General features: G+C 45.4%; 1 long non-coding RNA gene across 2 annotated transcripts in view; it reads left to right on the top strand.

Moving 5' to 3' along the window:
• The window catches only part of LOC138283471 (uncharacterized), a 163305-nt gene extending 146733 nt beyond the window's left edge, over nt 1–16572 (top strand). For both annotated transcript variants that reach the window (XR_011201278.1, XR_011201277.1), the window contains one exon: nt 16247–16572. This is a non-coding gene — a long non-coding RNA (uncharacterized lncRNA). The remainder of the gene's footprint in view (nt 1–16246) is intronic.
• The last annotated feature ends 1402 nt before the right edge of the window (nt 16573–17974 follow it).

Consider the following 17974-nt stretch of genomic DNA (forward strand, 5'->3'; position numbering starts at 1 on the left):
TATCTGCGTCACTGGTGAAATTAGGACATACTGGACAAATCACACTTACCCATTACAAGTTAACAACATGCAAAGTTCTGTTGTAGCTCCATTGTTCAGTTTGTCACCGGCTCCTCACTCTTTTGCCACATAGATTTCTAACGCTGAGGATGAATAGGAGATGGAAACATACCCCCGTGTACAGACCACTGGTGGACTTGGCAAAAATAGAGGACAGGCACATCATCCTCACCTATAGACTGGACAGGGCCACAATCACAGATCTGTGTGCCCAATTGGAGCCTGACCTGATATCTGCTATCTGTCACCCCACTGGGATCCCCCCTCTTGTGCAAGTTCTATCATTGCTCTATTTCCTGGGAACTGTTTTTTTCCAAGTGACAGTGGGCTTGGCAGCAGGAATGTCACAGCCAATGTTCTCAATAGTGCTGACAAGAGTGTTGTCTGCCCTGATTAAACACATGTGCAGCTACATAGTATTTCCCCAGGTTGAAGATTTGGCCACAGTGAAGGCCGAGTTTTATGCAATGGGACATATCCCCAACATTATTGGGGCGATTGATGAAACACATATTGTATTTGTCCCCCCCCGGCAGAATGAACAGGTGTTCAGAAATCGGAAGAGTTTCCACTCTATGAATGTACAGATGGTGTGTTTGGTGGACCAGTACATCTCCCACGTCAATGCTAAGTATCCAGGGTCAGTGCATGATGCCTTTGTCCTGAGAAATAGCAGCATCCCAAATGTGATAGGCCAACTACAGAGACACAGGGTGTGGTTAATAGGTGAGCCCTGGTTCCCACCCAGTATATGTTGGTGTATGGGTCTGGTGTGGGCCATATGGGATAGTGTGTCGCTAAATGTTATCACTCAATATTTGCAGGAGCCTCTGGTTACCCAAACCTATCATGCCTGCTGACTCCTGTGAGGAATGCCAGGACAAGGGCAGAAGAACGTTATAATGAGGCACATGGGCGAACCAGAAGGATAATTGAAAGCACCGTTGGCCTCCTGAAGGCCAGGTTCTTGTGCCTCCATCTAACAAGTAGATCCCTGTGCTACTCACCCAAGAAGGTCTGCCAGATAGTAGTGGCATGCTGCATGTTGCACAACCTGGCCCTCTGAAGACATGTGCCTTTTCTGCAGGAGGAGGAGGCTGGAGATACCCGTGTGCCAGCATTGGACCCTGTGGACAGTGAGGATGAGGAGGCAGAGGATGAGGATGAGGATGAGGACAACACAACATCAGTGATCAGACAATACTTCCAATGACACACAGGTAGGATAGTGTTACTTCACATTTCAATGACATTTGTTTGAATTTCTGTGGCACTGGCATGCTGATATTTCCCACTTCTATGCCCACTTTCTGTTCCCTCTGGCAATTCATTTTGCAGATGTTGGTGACCTCACATATGCTCCTGGTGTGATCATTGCAGCCAGCTACAGGTCATTAATCTATGTTCATTTCCAGTACAGTTGAATTGCAATGTTTGTACCTGTTTCAATGAATACATATTTGAAAAATATGACATACTCAAAACTTCTTTTATTTCCAAGGGTGTTTATTGAAGTGCTAAAATATAGAGGGGCAAGTGCAATGGGATGGGGTGATGATGGAGGAAAGTCCAGGGTATTGTTCCAGTTTGTTTGTAGCACAGGTGCATTGTCCAAGGGGAAATAGGAGGGAGAGCAATTGCAGTTCAAGGTGGACAGGGTGACTGAATGGGACACAAGGGTGACAATCAGGAGAGTCTCATTTCATGTTGTGGGGTGGTTCTCCTTCTGCAAGGGGAGGGGTGCTGGTGGCCTGTGAGTCCTGTTGGGGGCCTCCTGGCCACTAGCAGCAGCAGAGGTGGAAGGCTGTTCAGATGTCTGGCTAGTGGCAGGGCCCGCTGTTGTGTGACTGCTTCCCTCATAATATTGGCCATGTCTACCAGCACCCCTGCTATGGAGATCAGGGTATTGTAGATGGCCTGCAATTACTCCCTGATCCCCTGGTACTGTCCCTTCTGCAGCAGCCTGTTCTCCTGCACATTGTCCAGGGTCTGGCCCATTGTGTCCTGGGAATGTTGGTAGGCTCCCACAATCTCTGCAAGTGCCTCCTGGAGAGTAGGTTCCCTGGGCCTGTCCTCCCCCTGGTGCACAGCAGTCCTCCCAGTTTCCCTGTTGGCCTGTTCCTATGTCCCCTGAACCGTGTGCCCACTGCCACTGACCCCATGTTTCTGATTGTCTTGTGTGCGAGGTGTGGCCTGGGGTCTCTGTAAAGGTGGACACACTGCTGATTGACGTGTCCTGGGGACAGAGGTGTGGGTATGCTGGGAGGGTGCTGTGGTGGTGTTTCCTGATGGGGGAGGCTCTGTGGTGGTGTTTGACTGGCCCTGGGTAACCGGCTGTCCAGAGGTCCCTGATGGGCCAGGTTGGTCATCCAGATCCTGAAGACCAGAGTTGCTGTCATCACTGTGGGCCTCTTCAGTTGGGGGACTGGATATTGCTGGCACCTCCTCTTGGCGGACATTGGCTGGGGTACCTGAGGGGATGTAAAGGATGTGTTATGGTTTCTGTGTCTAACATATTGTGCATTTGTGGCTTGCCCTCGTTGGTTGTACTTGCCCTGCCAGCTTTCACTTGTGTATGTTAGTGTATGGTGGGATAGTTAATTCTCTATAGTGTGCATGCTTTAGTGGTGAGTGTCCATACAGGGCTGTGAGGGGTGTCCATGCATTGGTAGAGCATGCAGGGCTTGGCATTGGGATGAGTGAGATGTGATGATGGGGTCTGTGGGAGGTGGTGGAGTGATGGGAGTGAAGGTGAGGGTGGGGTATGTGATGGCATGCAGGCAGGGGGGTAGTAGTAGTAGAGAGTTGAATTACCATAGTCCAGTCCTCCTCCTACTCAGGCCCTCAGGATGCAGGATTTCCAAGACTTGCTCCTCCCATGCTGGGAGTTATAGGGGAGGAGGTGGGGGTCCACCGCCAGTCCTCTTTACAGCGAGCTTGTGTCTTGCTGCAGTGGAACGTACCATCCCCCGTAGGTTGTTCCACCTCTTCCTGATGTCATCCCTAGTTCTGGGGTACCTGTGGCTCTACCCTGATGATTTCCTCCACCATGACCCTTAGTTACTCCTCTAGGAAGTGGGGGTGTCTTTGTGGTGCCATGGGTGTTGTGTGAGGTGTGTAGGTGAGGGTGTGTTGGGTAAAGTGTTGGGGTGTGTGATGTGGGGTGTGTGAGTGGTGTATAGGTGTGTATAGTGTGTGGCTCTGGTTGTGTCTGTCGTCTTGGTGTCTGTCTGCTGGCAATTGTTTGTAATGGTAAAGGGTTGTGGGTCATGTGGGTGTGTGTTTTATAGTGGTGTGGGTGTGGTGTGTGTATGGATGTAAGGTGTGTGTTGTTTGAATTGTCCAATATGGTGTTGTTTTGTCTGTGGGTGTCCATTGTGAGCACGGCGGTATGTGAAGCCAGTGGTTTACCGCCGTTGAATGTCTGCTGTGGTGATTCATGGGTCATAATGTGGCAGGTGTTGTTCTGTTGGCGTAACGGTGTGGGTTTTGATACTGCCACTTTATAACTGACTTTTGGTGTGGCGGGTTTGTGTCTGTGGCTGAATACTGACAAATTGGTGTATGAGTGTCATAATATGGTGAACGGATATCCACGGCGGCGGTACGTTGATGGCAGTCAGCGTGGCGGTAAGTGGGATTTACTGCCAATGTCATAATGAGAGCCTTAGTAACATGTCTGACATTGTGTTACAATCCATGTATATATTTTACATCCACTTTTGATTCATTTCCAATCTAAACAAATTGAGTTGACATATGCACATTATTCAGCAGATAGTGGATTTTATAACAAATTCAGCAGAATTACATTGAAAAATTCACAGAATCTCATAATTCCAATTATCATAATTTCAATGATCCAAACTGTATTCCATATCAAGTACTTTAACACAAACGCTCAAAAATAACAGCACATTCAAATCTTTCGCTGACTGCTAATTAACTACTGTTTTTTCTCATTGTCAACATCAAATGTCTCTTGTATACTAATGACTTGATGTAGCAGTCAGTAGTAGTTTAACTAGCAGCATGATGCTTAGGCCAATATACACTCAATAAATACTCTCTCATAGAGCATAGACCAATAATACAGGAAAGAAATCTGAAACGCAATACTATATTTCCCTGCCAACCAAATTTAGGGCAATTCGTCTGCTCACTAGTTCCCATCCCAATACACCCTGAAACCAAGCACCATAACAAAATATTTTAAATGCCACCAGTCTTGACACTTAGCCAACCATATCGACACACAACTTAAACTGTTCAGAAAACATTTCTACATCATCAAATCCTACCAGATGCTAAAGTTTACCCGCACTCTGTGATGCTGCTTTTATGATTCATCATACCAAATGCTGTGTAGCTTCACACAGAGCACTTCTTGGATAAGTTAGTTTGTATTCAAATTTCTGGCACCCTAGGAGCTGCTGCACCTTTCAAACAATTGTCTGCCCATTGATTCCCTTCAATATTTTCATCTTGTACTTTGGCAATAGTGACACTATGGCCTCTGAACAGCATTCAGTTCCAAGTGGAGTAATCCTTGCTGCTGGACTTTCTGTCTAGTCAGGTATCAACAACACCCCAAAGTCCCTAGCCGTCTGCTCATAGTATTCGAATAGTTTGACATTCGGCCAAGCAACTGGATCTGCCCACCTATAGAAAGTGATCTAAGTACTATCACACTTGCTTAGACCCCCAGCTTCATGGAAAACGCCCATTGCAAAGAGTGTTAAAACTGTCAGTGTTTACACACAAAATTCAACAGCCTATGGGGACAGATTTATCTATAAAAATTTGCTCCATCCAGCTATACTCTCAGTAATCAAAAATCATCCAGGTGCCCGCAACTGTAGACAGAGTGGTGTTGTGTTTTGATGTTGCAGGTCATCATCTTGCCTCCCCTCGCAGAACTCCTGATAGGAGCTCCATTTGGTCAGGAGGAAGGTTCAGACAATGTTCCGCCTGTAAACGCTAACCCATTGTAAGATATCTTTCCCAATGGAACTTTTGCACCTCTTTTACCTCTGTACTGTCACCAAAAGCACTGGTGCCTACTCCAAATCTGCTGACACCCTTCCCCAATCTGTACAACATACCCATGCCCCAGGTAGGGCTCTCCCTCCTGTCTCCTTCACTAGTGCTCCCCCTGACCCCTGCGTGCTGTGACACTTATACTACAGTTCAAGTTCTTTCCATTTTTGGAGGAGTGTACAGCTAGTTACCACTGAAGCTGACTTCAAATTTACCCTAATCTGTTGGGGAACCCCCCAATTCCCTGTGTCCCTCCTCCTGTGATAGCTCCTGCTATATAGCCAAAAAACCCACCCAGTTATCAGCCAACTGTTGAAATCTCTGAAAATCATGAACATCTGGCAAAGACTGGATGTTGAGAAGAACTTTTCAGTTCTCTTCCTGATTGGTCGAGAAAAGGGCAAATCCTCTTACCAGCCACAGGGTCATCAAGTACGTGTTAGTCCACGAGGTGTCAAGTGAATTCTTAGGAGCTTCCTGGTTAGGAAGAACAATAACAAAACAAAGGTAAAAAAACTGCTTGCCAAACTTGTATCTCTTGACTGAATATAAAGATACATACAGGACTTCATAGCAAGTTCCCAGTCTTCAACTGACATTAGAAAAGAGCCAAGTAAGGATGTCTCAAAGTTGATCCAGTAGAAGTTTCAACTGTAAGAAACACAATTTAGGAAATATTAGCAAGTGAGCAAAGAACCATGGAAATATATATGATTCAAACATAAACTGAGATCACGGGAAAAGGAACTATTTCCTCTTGAATGAGAACCTAAGATAGAATTTATGAACAGGCCACCATTTTGGAAAGGGCAGTTTATAAAGTCATAATGACATGTTTCCTCCATCAGAATCACCTTCCCTAAAACTTGCAGCTGTTCCTCGCAAATGTCAGTTTTAAATGTTATCCTGACACACTTGGGATGGGCCAGTGGTAGTGTAGCTGGTGGTATTAGACAACCTTCAGATGGCCTGGGGATGTTCATTGCTTTATTGCCAGTGTATACTCCGCAGCTGTTAGGCAGCAGAAGCCCTGTTAGCCAAAGGTATGGCAACTAAGTCCACAGTTCCACAAGTGCAAAGAGTAGACATTGCATCAAGATATCTGTGGCCCTGGACCTTTGTGCATGCACTCCCAAATCGAAATACCGTTTGAGTGCATGCACATTTCTGAATATGGTTTTTATGCATGTGTTATTCGCGTGTATAGTATTAGAGTGTGCATTACTTGTACACCATGTGGTTGTTCTCAGCCCAAAAATCCAAAACAGTAAACTTTTTGCCCACTGCACAGCAACAAACAAAGAATAGGCAATTCTGACAAATGTACTTTTGCATCCTTTAATCTCTGATTGAATATTCATTTGATGTAATTATTTTATTTAAAATATCTATGCAATGAATGTATTGCTTTTGAAAAAATAAATAAATTACTACAGTGCACTTCGTGATGTACTGTGTTATGGTGTTTATTAAATGGGAGCCTCGTTAGTGAGGTTTGTCACCCGAAGGCTCTTTAGGGTACATACTGTTTCCAAAGTGTAATTTTCTCCAGTCATCCTCTCTAGTTCCAAAGAATAGTGAGCCTTTGACGTGTCAAGCAGTACAGCTGCTTCTATTACCAAGTTCATCAATGTCAGCGTGGCTAAAAGGAGAACGGCAGTCTGGCGCGAGCCTCAGCTACATTCACGATTCCGAGTCTAGCCAGCTGGGTTGGCAGCAGTGCACCGCGCGTGTGCTTTGTATGACACACACACCGTGGAACCTGCACAGTTCAGTGGGCAGCGCGGTCACTAAAACACGCTTAGCCTTCTTATTGCTTGCTGTCCCCCCTTGCGCGTTTCTGTACTACACAAATTTAGGCCCATATTGATACTTTTTTTTGCACTGCGTTTGCGTCATTTTTTGATTCAAAAGCGGCGCTAACTTACAAAACACAATTGTATTTTGTAAGTTAGCGCCGCTTCTACGTCAAAGAATGACGCAAACGCGGCGCAAAAAAAGTATAAACATGGGCCTTATTGCGCGGGAAAACGATTCCCCTTTTTACTCCCACGAATGCTAAACGATATGACGTGGGTTTTATATATTACCCTCTGTGTGAAACCTCGTAGCAAACCTAAATAACAAGTACGTTCTTTCCCGCTGTGCACTAACTGCAAACTACATGGCTATTATTTCTTTGGTTCATTTTGCCTGTATGGATCAGTCTGTTTGGCAGCTTTTGATGCCAGATTCAACTCACTTCACCATTACTTTTGAAAGCTACAGGGTAATAATAGTATAATGGCCATGTGTCCGTAGTGAAAGTACCTCTTTCCATAAGTAAATTATTTTTGGATGGATGCCAAAAGTTGTCAGGGAGCTGAAAAGAGAGGAGACTTAAAACACTGGAAAAAGAGATTTTATCGTGGGATTTGGCATTAGTATTGAAGAAATGGTGGAGGTTGTCAGATTGAGAAAATGGATGGCAAGTAGGCTTAGCCATCAACATAAAATTAACTATACTCCAGCAAATAATCTTTTATTTGCCAATCCTTGGAGGCAACTATATTATACTAGGAAATACAACTCTTCAAGCACAAACACTCGTTACAATAACAGTCTGGGAAAAACACCAAGATTTAAATCATGCAAAATGTATCCTTCTACTCAAGACACCCCGTCCCTCATACACTTAATGAGGCCACTAGTCTCCCACAGTCTGAAGTTCTGTTGTCCTAATATGCATTCTCATTATTTTAGTAGGAAGGTCTAACACTTCTTTCTTGGTAAGATAGTATCATTTTTCAGAGATACATAGTCAGTGTGTTTCTTTGTAAAGTATTAAGGAATTATTAGCTTCATCTAGACAACACAGCATGTTGTGTCACAGTTTCCATAGCCATACACATATTTCTCCCCAGCAGTATAAGAGTTTTTATAATAATAAGAAGATCACACATTAGAGCTGCTCTCTTGCTATAATATGCAATCTTTCAGGGATCATAAGCATTCCCTCTTTTATGTAGAGGAAGGGGAGAAATGGTTCCACTGGAAAAAAACACCATGACGACTGGATAGATCCCTCTATTTGGAGTTATTGACGTCCTCAGGACTATCAGCAAACATCTAACAAATCTGGCAGTTACAACACCTGAACCTCCAGGGGATTGGTCCAACCCCTAAGTCAAAATCCTACTAAAGACATTGAAGAGCAACACCCTACAAAGACAAAGAGAAAGCGTGAGAAATGGAAGGCTTTTAGAGACTATGTAAAGCCTTCCATAAGAGTGCATGCATGCTGAAACATGCACCCATTTGGGAGGCAGTATTCCCCCAAAAATCAGATAATGCTGTCACTCCATAATTTGACCCCTTTATGCTGTCCTCTAACTTTGTGGAGGGCAGTATCATCTAGGACGACAGATCCTCAGATGAGGAACCTACATGCAATGGACCCAGTTCAAACCTGAACATATTTATCACCCATGATTATCAGAATAGGTCCAGTTCAAAGGTGGCAGGTTAGGTCTTCAAAAAGATTAGAAAACATCTAGACAGGAAGGTCAGGGCAAAATTCAGGGCAGAATGTCCCAGACCCTCCTTGGACGACAAGATGACATGACATAGTCCCTAGGATGTGCACCTTCTTTGCCAAGTACATTAAGGACCCCAAAAAAGGCATTGATCATTTATAGAGGGACAGTCAGGGTAAACTCCTTGACAGAGTGGGACCTCTAACCAAGATCTTAGAAACTGCACAAGGGACAAAACCTCAGATTATTCTATGCCCACGGACGTGGTGTCAGGATGGGCACAAAAGGCAGTATGCATGCTGAGCAGCTGTCAAGGGCAGCTCTCTTAGACAGTGTCTGAAGCTTCTTGTTGAGGAGACGAAGAGGCAGACCGCTTCCTGAAGCAACCTCAGAATCCAGATTTGCCATAAGTAGCCAAGGGATGTAACAAGAAGTAAAGCAAGATAGAAGGAAAACAACTCATGCAATTAAAAAAGACCTTCCATCAAGCCAGGCCAATCAACAGGATGAGCAGAGGAATGAAGCTTTAAAAAAAAGCAGGATATGAAGGCAAACCAGTGAGACCTTAAGTAAGCAACAGGTAAAGAAGCATAATTGTGATGTGAATTGGAAGTGGTCTTCTTTTTATAGGCCAAAACAGGTAGTAAACATGTGGAATGAAACAGGAAGTTATAAGCTGCCATATTGCCTTGGGCTATCCAAAAACTAAACACTTGTAAGAAGAGACAATAACCATAGGAAGAAAATCTGGTGTGGATTACTAAATTATTAAACTCTAATCTTCCATGCCTGCAGCATTAAAGACATGTGAAGGCAACAACAACCTCATGACGTGTTTCTACTAAAATGCTGCCACCAGAAAGCAAACTCACCCAGGATATGCACTGAGGAAAGCTTGCAGCCTTGAAACCAAAAGACACCATGCAGCAGCCCAACACCAATTCTGCCTACAGTGGCAATGGAAACGTCAAACTCTGCCCCCAGGTAAGCAGAAGTTAACAGCAGCACAACCTGCATGATACCTGTAGAAAGACAGAGGACTCTTCTCAGAAAGGCTGATTTAAAATGAGTGCACCTCTCCATGTCAGATTCGATGGCCATTGCCCACGGCAATTTATTCAGTGATCATTCTTGAAGGAACTTGGGAAATTTGTTACCACTTTTTCTGCCTTACAGCTCAATCCGTCCAAAATAAGTATTTTTGTCAGAAAGATTTCCCAGGGGCTGTAAGAGGAATGGACCAGCTGTGCAATGCCATAACAGCCTCCTTTCAAGGTTCCCTGTGAGGGCAAATGGGAAACAAAGAATGACGCGATGGACACCAGACAGGAAACTTCTTCCCCTGCAGAGGAGCAGGCAGGGGAAATAGATGCAGCTTCAGAGGAGGACAGCAAATCCCTTTGGTATTTTCTGGTACGGATTATCTATTTTTCCCAAGTAGAAATAGGGGGAATGTTGAGATGGATTAAGAAGAGATGGAGAGGCATTTCGTCCGACCCATTGGTGTTGGAAACAATCCACGTTTTCCACACAATGGTGGTGGCTGCTGGATCGCCGCAGTTTTGGCTATCAGACCACCACCTTACGAGGTTGGCGGGCAGCCCCATCAACATACCATCATCTCTGCCGGGATCTTTGATCCCAACAGGCTGACCGCGGGTGCAGGTTGCAATCAGCCAGGACGGCGCTGATCTCAGTGCCACCCTGATGATTACAACCTGGTTCTCAGACAGCCTTTTCATGGAGGTTTCACTGCCATGAAAATGCTGGCAGAGAACAGGTGCAGGGGGCTATGGGGTGGCCCTGCACTGCTCATGGCATGGGCCATGCAGGGGTCACCCTGCCCAGCACACTTGTAGTGCTCACTGTCTGCTGTGCAGACAGTGCTCATTGCAAGGGTGCTGGTGTCCCCTGAGGGTGGCAGCATTGCCGCTGGCTCTATTACGAGCCAGCAACAATGCTGCCGCCACTTTCCCCCTGGGCTGACTGGTGGAAACCTTGGTTTCCACCAGTCAGCCCAGCAGGAAATTCATAATGGGGCCAGTAGGGAGGTGGCTACTGCAGTGATGGCCACCCTGTCCGGAGTTTGGTGGATGGGTGTTCCCATCCGCCAAACTCATAATCAGGGCCATAGTTTTAGGGTGCCTGGCGACACACTCAGACCCCTGAGCTTTTTTCTTAGATTAAGAAACTGGTGAAGTTAAGTGTTATCATCTCTGTGGAAGCAAGTGAATGGGTCCCACGATGGTGGAAGCCAAGTAGGCCTTTGGGGAGGTTCATTTGTGCAACCACCTAAGGGCTTTGTACAGAGAAATGGTGGTGGCTAGGTACTATGTCCCTAAAATCTCAAAGTTGTTATCACTGTTAGGGAGTGACAAGATCTTTACCACACTTGGCTTGGCATCCCCCACCACCAGGTACACATATATGAAGCTTAACAGGAGCTAACCTACTTTATTATGCCCACGGAACCATACAATGTTATGTTTATGCCATTTTGTCTAGTCTCAGATTCTTGTGTTTTCCAGCAGAGTATGAATTCTTTAGTTGTTGAAATTGAGGGTGTGAGGTATTATCAAGACAATGTCTTGGTTTATGGGAGAACACAACAAAAGGATGAGGAAGTGTTTTAAGCAGTCCATTGAAAAGGACCTTACTTTTGGGCGTGAAAAGTGAAAATCTGGGCAAAGTGAAATTGGGTACTTGGGACATCAGGTGTCAATAGGTGGGGTTCATCCAAAAAAGGATCTGGTGGCTACTGTAAAGAATCTAGCCTCTTCAAAAAGTAAGGAGGTACTGCTTTTCTTCCTCAGCATATTGGAATTTTCTATCTGTTTTGTGAAAGGGCTTGCAGAGAAAGCTCTTTACATTAGAAGTCTGTTTATAAAATGGTCATTTTTACCAGGGCTTCAGAGGGTGAAAGTGACCTTATAAAGGTTAAGAAATGTTTGGAAAGTGCACAAACTTTCCAAACATCTGTCCTTGTAGAGACTGTAAGTTCCAAAGATATAGGAGCAGTTCTTGCTCAAAGAGCTGAAAGAGGGGAGATTCAGTTGTGTTTGCATCTACGTCATTGGGGGTGAGCTGAGAAAAATGGCTCACTTAATGAAAAATAAGCCCTGCAATACCGTAGGGTTTAAAGAAATCTAGGATGTTCTGTTGCGTGAGCGGGGTAGGGGGAATGGTTGTCATCATAAGGACGGACCATAAGTGATTGAGGGATTTCTTACGTCAAAGGGCTTGAATGCTGTATCTTTCAGAATCAGATGGGAGGTATTAGATCTCCAAGAGTTCCGTTTTGTAACAGAATATATTCCAGTTTGCAGGAATGTATCAACGGATTGTCTCTCAAGATTAGTACAGTTTGAAACCATGGATGAGGGAGCCATGGGTGATGATGTTGGTGACAATGCCTGTGTTTGCACTATAACAGATGGTATGATTCTGAGGAGGAATTGAGGCAGAAATTGGAAAAAGGATGTTAGCCACGCTGAGAGTGTATGGGAATGTAAGGAAAGAGAAGCACACCAAAGTAAACCCGCACTGGAGTGTGAAAGATGAGCAAATACCACCCAGCACAGTAAGTGACTGAGGGAGAAGGTGATTAATTTAGGCCATAATGTCTACCTTGGAAAAGTGAAAACCAAACAGTAGATAAGACAAGTTTTCTGGCAGGTTTGGATTTGATGATTGAGAGACATGTTTGAGACTGTGCAGAGAGCTGTAAAAGTGAAAAGGTTTTAAAGTCTTGCAACCCACCAATGCAAAGGAGATGTCTTGCTGACCTTCCATTGGTACAGGTCACTACAGATCTGGTGCCACCCCAAATGGAGATATTTCTACTCTGTATCTTTTTGCAGCTATAGATTTGTTCTCAAAGTAGTCCGAGGTGAAGTGTGTGGCAGGCGGTAGCTTTAAGGGTGTCATAAACCTCTTGGAGGGCATTTTCCAGAGTGAAGGTTTCCATAAGTCACTTTTGTCAGTCAACAGAGTCCAATTCTACTCTAAAGAGATGAAAGCGTATCTGGCAGCAGGTGGAACTGTACATCAAAAATGTTCTGTCTAGCATTCTAAAATGAATGGGGTGTTGGAACGTGTAAATTTATTAAGGCAGACCATTCAGCTTTCAAGGACAAATAGGTTTCCCTGGCATTAAAAGCTGAAGAAGAGGTTGATTAGTTACCAATTGTAGCCCTATTCTATAACAGGAAATTTGCCTTTCTAATTGTTAATGGGAGGGACACTTGTCATGAAGTTGTCTCTTTCATGAATGATGTGCTGTCAAGGGTGTGTTTGAGAATCTGCTTTGGGCAGTGCTTAATTTGTTAATAATAAGGTGCCGGTGCTCAAAGCTCTCCTCTTAAACATGCGGCTGCTGCAATTGGAATACTGAGGCAGCGTAATCCTGAAGCCATCTCGGGCCGCTTCATTCCATTTAAAGCCGCTCCCTGCCACTTCAGCTCACTTTTGCAGCTTTCTGCTTTCTCCCATTGTGACGCTTTTTTGTTTTTCTCTTCCTCCGTCTTTCCCATATGTGGCTTTTGCCCACAGCAAATGCTTGGGGGCAAAGAATAAGTGCCGGCCCTCAAAAAGAAGTGCCAGTGCTCAGCACCGGAAACAACAAGCACAAATTAAGCACTGGCTTTGGGCAGGTGAAGAAAGAAGGAGGATAGAACTCAGGTCAGAAGGAAGAGTGATTTTGATGCAAAACATGCTAAAACATTGCCCCCCTTTGTGTGGATGATTTAGTAAACATTCAGGCTCCATTGGGCTGTGCTCCATGGTCAAAGTTCTCTAGACCCATGAGGATTGTAAAACCTTTCAACTTGCTGTTTCCTGGGGCTACAGTGGTGAAATCCACTAGGAAAATGGATCAAGTGCCAGGATACCCCACACAGAATGTTGGAATGTCAGGGGTGGTCCCTTTAGACAAGGTTTGAAACCAAGTGAGTTCAGAAACAGTCTCAGCAACTCTAGGAATCCTGAATTTTTAAAGAACTGTGACAGGTTTTTATAGAATCTTTGGTTGTTTCAGTTTATGAACTTTATGATATTATATATTGGAGCAAGCTACATACCTTTTAATTTTCCCTCATGTCTTACCGCTGTTGTGCTATTCTTTTCCATCTTACATATTATATCAAAGTTCAGTTGTTGTGTAACCCAAGGCTCTGCCCTAGGTCTACAATTTTTGGCCTTTGCACCCAGGGGTGTCTGAACTGAGTTCGGCGCACCATCGATTGAAAGGGGAAGAACAGCTTATTATAGCCCCACACAACCCCACTGAGCATACCTGCTGGTGTGGTGTCTGTGCTTTCTCGGTTACTAACAGTCCCATATTGAGATCAGGGATGCTGTGATAATTCAAACCCAATTTTGGGCCAGATGTAGCAAAATTTTGTGAGTCGCAAATGGCCCGAATCGCAATTTGCGACCCCGCAAAATCAGAAATGGGATGCAAAAATCCAATTTCCGTAGTGCAAATTGCGATGCGAGCCATTACCAACTCGCAAAAATTGTGACCTGATTTTGCGACGCAAATAGGAAGTCGCAATTTGTGAGTAGCAAACCATATGAAAAAGCCATTCGCAAATTGCGACTAGTCGCAAAAAGGCCATTTTGCACACCCAAATTACCACTAAGTCAGAGCAGGTGGTAACCCGAACCAAAGTATAAAAGGAAGTCCAGAAGGCATCTGGGTTACTCAAAATGGCTAAAATATACGTGATAGCAAGGAGGAGGAGAGTCCACGCCGCCCAGCAGAGGAGGAGGAGGAGCCAGAGACAGGAGAGGATAGACAGAACCATGCAGACACTTTTCCAACAAACTGAGGAGGAGATATATGACAAATACAGACTCAGCAGTGCAGCAATATTAGAATTAATTGATCTACTCAATCCGCAGCTTCAACACCAGACTGTGCGTGGCAGCGCCATCCCCACACATGTGCAAGTGCTATGCTCACTGCGCCTCTTGGCCTCGGGTAGCTATCAGGGGGTGATTGCAGTGGCAGGTGGGGTATCCCAAAGTGCACTCTCACGTTTCTTCAGATGTTTCCTAGATGCCATACTTACACACATGTCCAGATACATATACCTACCTAGGAATGAGGCAGAAATTAACTGAACCTAGTTGGAATTCTACAGAATTGCCAACTTCCCCCATGTAATAGGGTGTGTGGACAGGACACATATACAAATTTGCCCTCCTGCAAATCTGGAATATCTGTTCCGCAATAGGAAATGTATCCACTCACTGAACATCCAGGTGGTATGTGACGCCCATTATGTCCAGGTGGTATGTGACGCCCATTATGTCATCACTGACATGGTAGCCAAATTGCCAGGGAGTACACATGACTCTTACATTTTCAGGCACAGTGGGATACACCAACGCCTAGAACGTGGGGAGTTTGGAGACGGATATCTCTTAGGTATTGCTGAAGACACCCTGAAGCCATACATACAGGTCACTGTAGAAACCATCCATGCCCTGCTAACATTGCTTATTTTTGCCAAACAGGTGACAGTGCATATGCGCTACGACCATGGATACTAACCCCATACCTAACACCCAGCAATGAGAATGAGAGGCGATATAACAGTGCACATAGGCAGACCAGAAATGTCATAGAGAGGACCTTTGGACTGTTAAAGGCAAGATTATGATGCCTCCACAGAAGTGGAGGTGCGCTCCAGTATTCCCCAATAACAGCATTCAAGATAGTTGGCGCATGCGCAATACTGCACAACATTGCCACCAGACGTGGGCTACTTCTCACCCCTGCAGACCCAGATTCGGAGGATGACGAGGAAGAGCTACCACATCGGCAGCCTGGAGATAGAAGCATTGCAAATCAAGGCAGACAGAGACAGGACCACATTGCAACCCAATACTTTGGAAGATACGTGGCAACAGACACCACACTCACCAATGTCACACACAAAGAGCCCAGTTGTGTGGTGGAACAAACAAAACATTTTAATTAGTGAACCTAATAGCAAAAGAACATAACTGTCCATAAGGGGCTGCACATGTCCATCCTTAATGAGGACACATTAACTGCATGTGCTTCATGAGTCCTGCAGTGCTTGTGCCTACATCCTCCTCCTGGTTTGCCCAGCATGGCTCGTCCCAGGTGGGTCAGCTAACCCCTGACGTGCACTGCCACTCTGCAGTACACATGTGTCAGTGGCAGATACACTGCTGATAGTGGACCCCTCCTCACTGTCCTGAGGGGTCTCACCCGTGCCCCTTGCCACCTGCCTGGTCTCCAAGATGTCCACAGCGTAACTAATGCGGCCCAGTCCCCGCACCACATCCCCTGCAAAGTGGCCCAGTTCCAACTGCAGACTCACGGTCCATCTTGACAGGCCTGTGCTGTTCATGGCAAGACGGCCAATGGGTGCTGCCATGCGGTCAAATCTTTGAACTAGGTGACGCTCACGGCGCCTTGCGCTTTGTCTCTCAGCCACCAGTTCCGTCACCAGTTGGCGGATTGAATGTGTAAGTTCACTGGCATTGTCATTTAGTCTTGTGAACTGTGTGTTCACATGAGCCAGGCCATGTGTGATATTGTGTTCCATTCTCTGCATTGCACCTGAAATAATCCTTAATTGCCTTGTTTGCAGGTGCTGACCAGAAAGGAGGGATGCCTCAACTGCAGACATGGATGCCTCCCCTATATCCTCCTGGGCAACCGCCTGGACTTGGACTCTGCGTCTGCGACGCAGTGGTGCTGCTGGCTCTGGCTGTCTCACAGTGTGGCTGGGGCCAGGTGTCGTGTACTTCTTCTGGAGGGGACTGTGGTGGTGTCGTGCTGGGCCCTGTAATGGCTACTGCAGCCTCCTGCACTGCCTGTGGCCTGCTGTCTTCACCCTGGATGGTGTGGCTGGTGGGGGTGTCTTGTGGGAGACCTGTGGGACATAGGGAACACACTGTCAGTCTATAACATCTGTTGTATGCCTCATAATAAACATTTGCCTATATGCTGACTACTGTACTACATTGTCCATAATGAACCATTCTGGTGGTTGCTAGTCTGGAATGGAGCTAGTCTGGTTGTGCATGCTGCTGTGTACTGGGTGAGTGTGGATATAGCATTTGTAGGTGTACATGCATGTTTCATGGTACTCACTTTTGGATGTCCCTTGCGCTGACGTGTCCAATCCTCCCATTCCTGACACAGCCTCAGGCTCCAGTGTCTGCTCCACCAATTCCTCCATGGCTGTGGGTGGTGGGATGGTGGATGGGCCTCCTCCTGTGCCCCTCACCTCCCTGAGGTGCTCTGCCACCAACTCCTTTGTCCTGGAGCGCAGGTCATACCACCTTTTTTTTTTATTTCATCAATGCTTCGGTGGCTCACCCCAATGGCATCGATCCTCTCCTGGATATGCTGCCAGATCCTCCTCTTTTCAATGCCTTCCCAAAAAGCTGGTCATGGTGCTGGCAGCATTCTTCTGTCAGCACCTCAAGTTCTTTTTCTGAGAATGTTAGTTTCCTTTTCCTTCCTGCACTGCCTGTGTCTTCCATGGTAGCAGCAGTTCCTCTCTCCAGGTAGTTGCACAGCAGTTTGAAAAGGGTGTGGTCCTCCCTCCTCCCAGGTGTATTTGATGACTTCCTGGCTCTGATGTCATCAGCAAGAGCCAGGAAGTGTTTTTCCAACTGTTTTGCTGCACCTGCATGCAATTTGCGGGCCAGTCGCAATTTGCGACACCCGACTCGCAAATTGCGAGTTCGCTTTTAGCGAGGTCGCAAAAAGCGACCTCGCTAACAGTGGACTAGCAATCTGCGGTGCGACATCATTTGCGAGTCGCAAATTGATGTCGCTTTTTTTTCTTGGATCCCATTTTGCGAGTCGGAAATTGCGATTCGCAATGACTTGCAATTTCCGACTCGCAAAATGTTTCCTTCCTACATCTGGCCCTTTGTTCTTTAGAATAGTACACTCAAGAAATGCACTGGGAAAATACACTAAATATATATTTAAAAGTGTTTATTTCAACAATTGTATTCTGTTGTATAATACATGAGTAATTACCAACAAGAATATAATTGAAACAGCCCAAATGCAGATTGCTAGTAGCGAGAATGACACAAACAGTTCTAACATGATTAGAATGTTCCTAGCAGCAAAACACTATAAAAACTACTTCTATGAGCTACACTAAGAAAGCATGGAGTACATAACTTGTCCCTAGTGTTTCTTGAGGTTCGGTGCACTGCATCCCTGTTCAAAGCAGATCAGCAGTGATTATCAAATTTCAGCCAGGAGTGAGTGTTCCCTCGGGAGGGAAGCATTTATCAGCTGAAGAATGAATGAATACTTCATTGGGACTATTTGTTTATTTTACATATCC

The sequence above is a fragment of the Pleurodeles waltl genome, chromosome 1_1 (assembly GCF_031143425.1).
Source record: "Pleurodeles waltl isolate 20211129_DDA chromosome 1_1, aPleWal1.hap1.20221129, whole genome shotgun sequence".
Lineage (NCBI taxonomy): Eukaryota > Metazoa > Chordata > Amphibia > Caudata > Salamandridae > Pleurodeles > Pleurodeles waltl.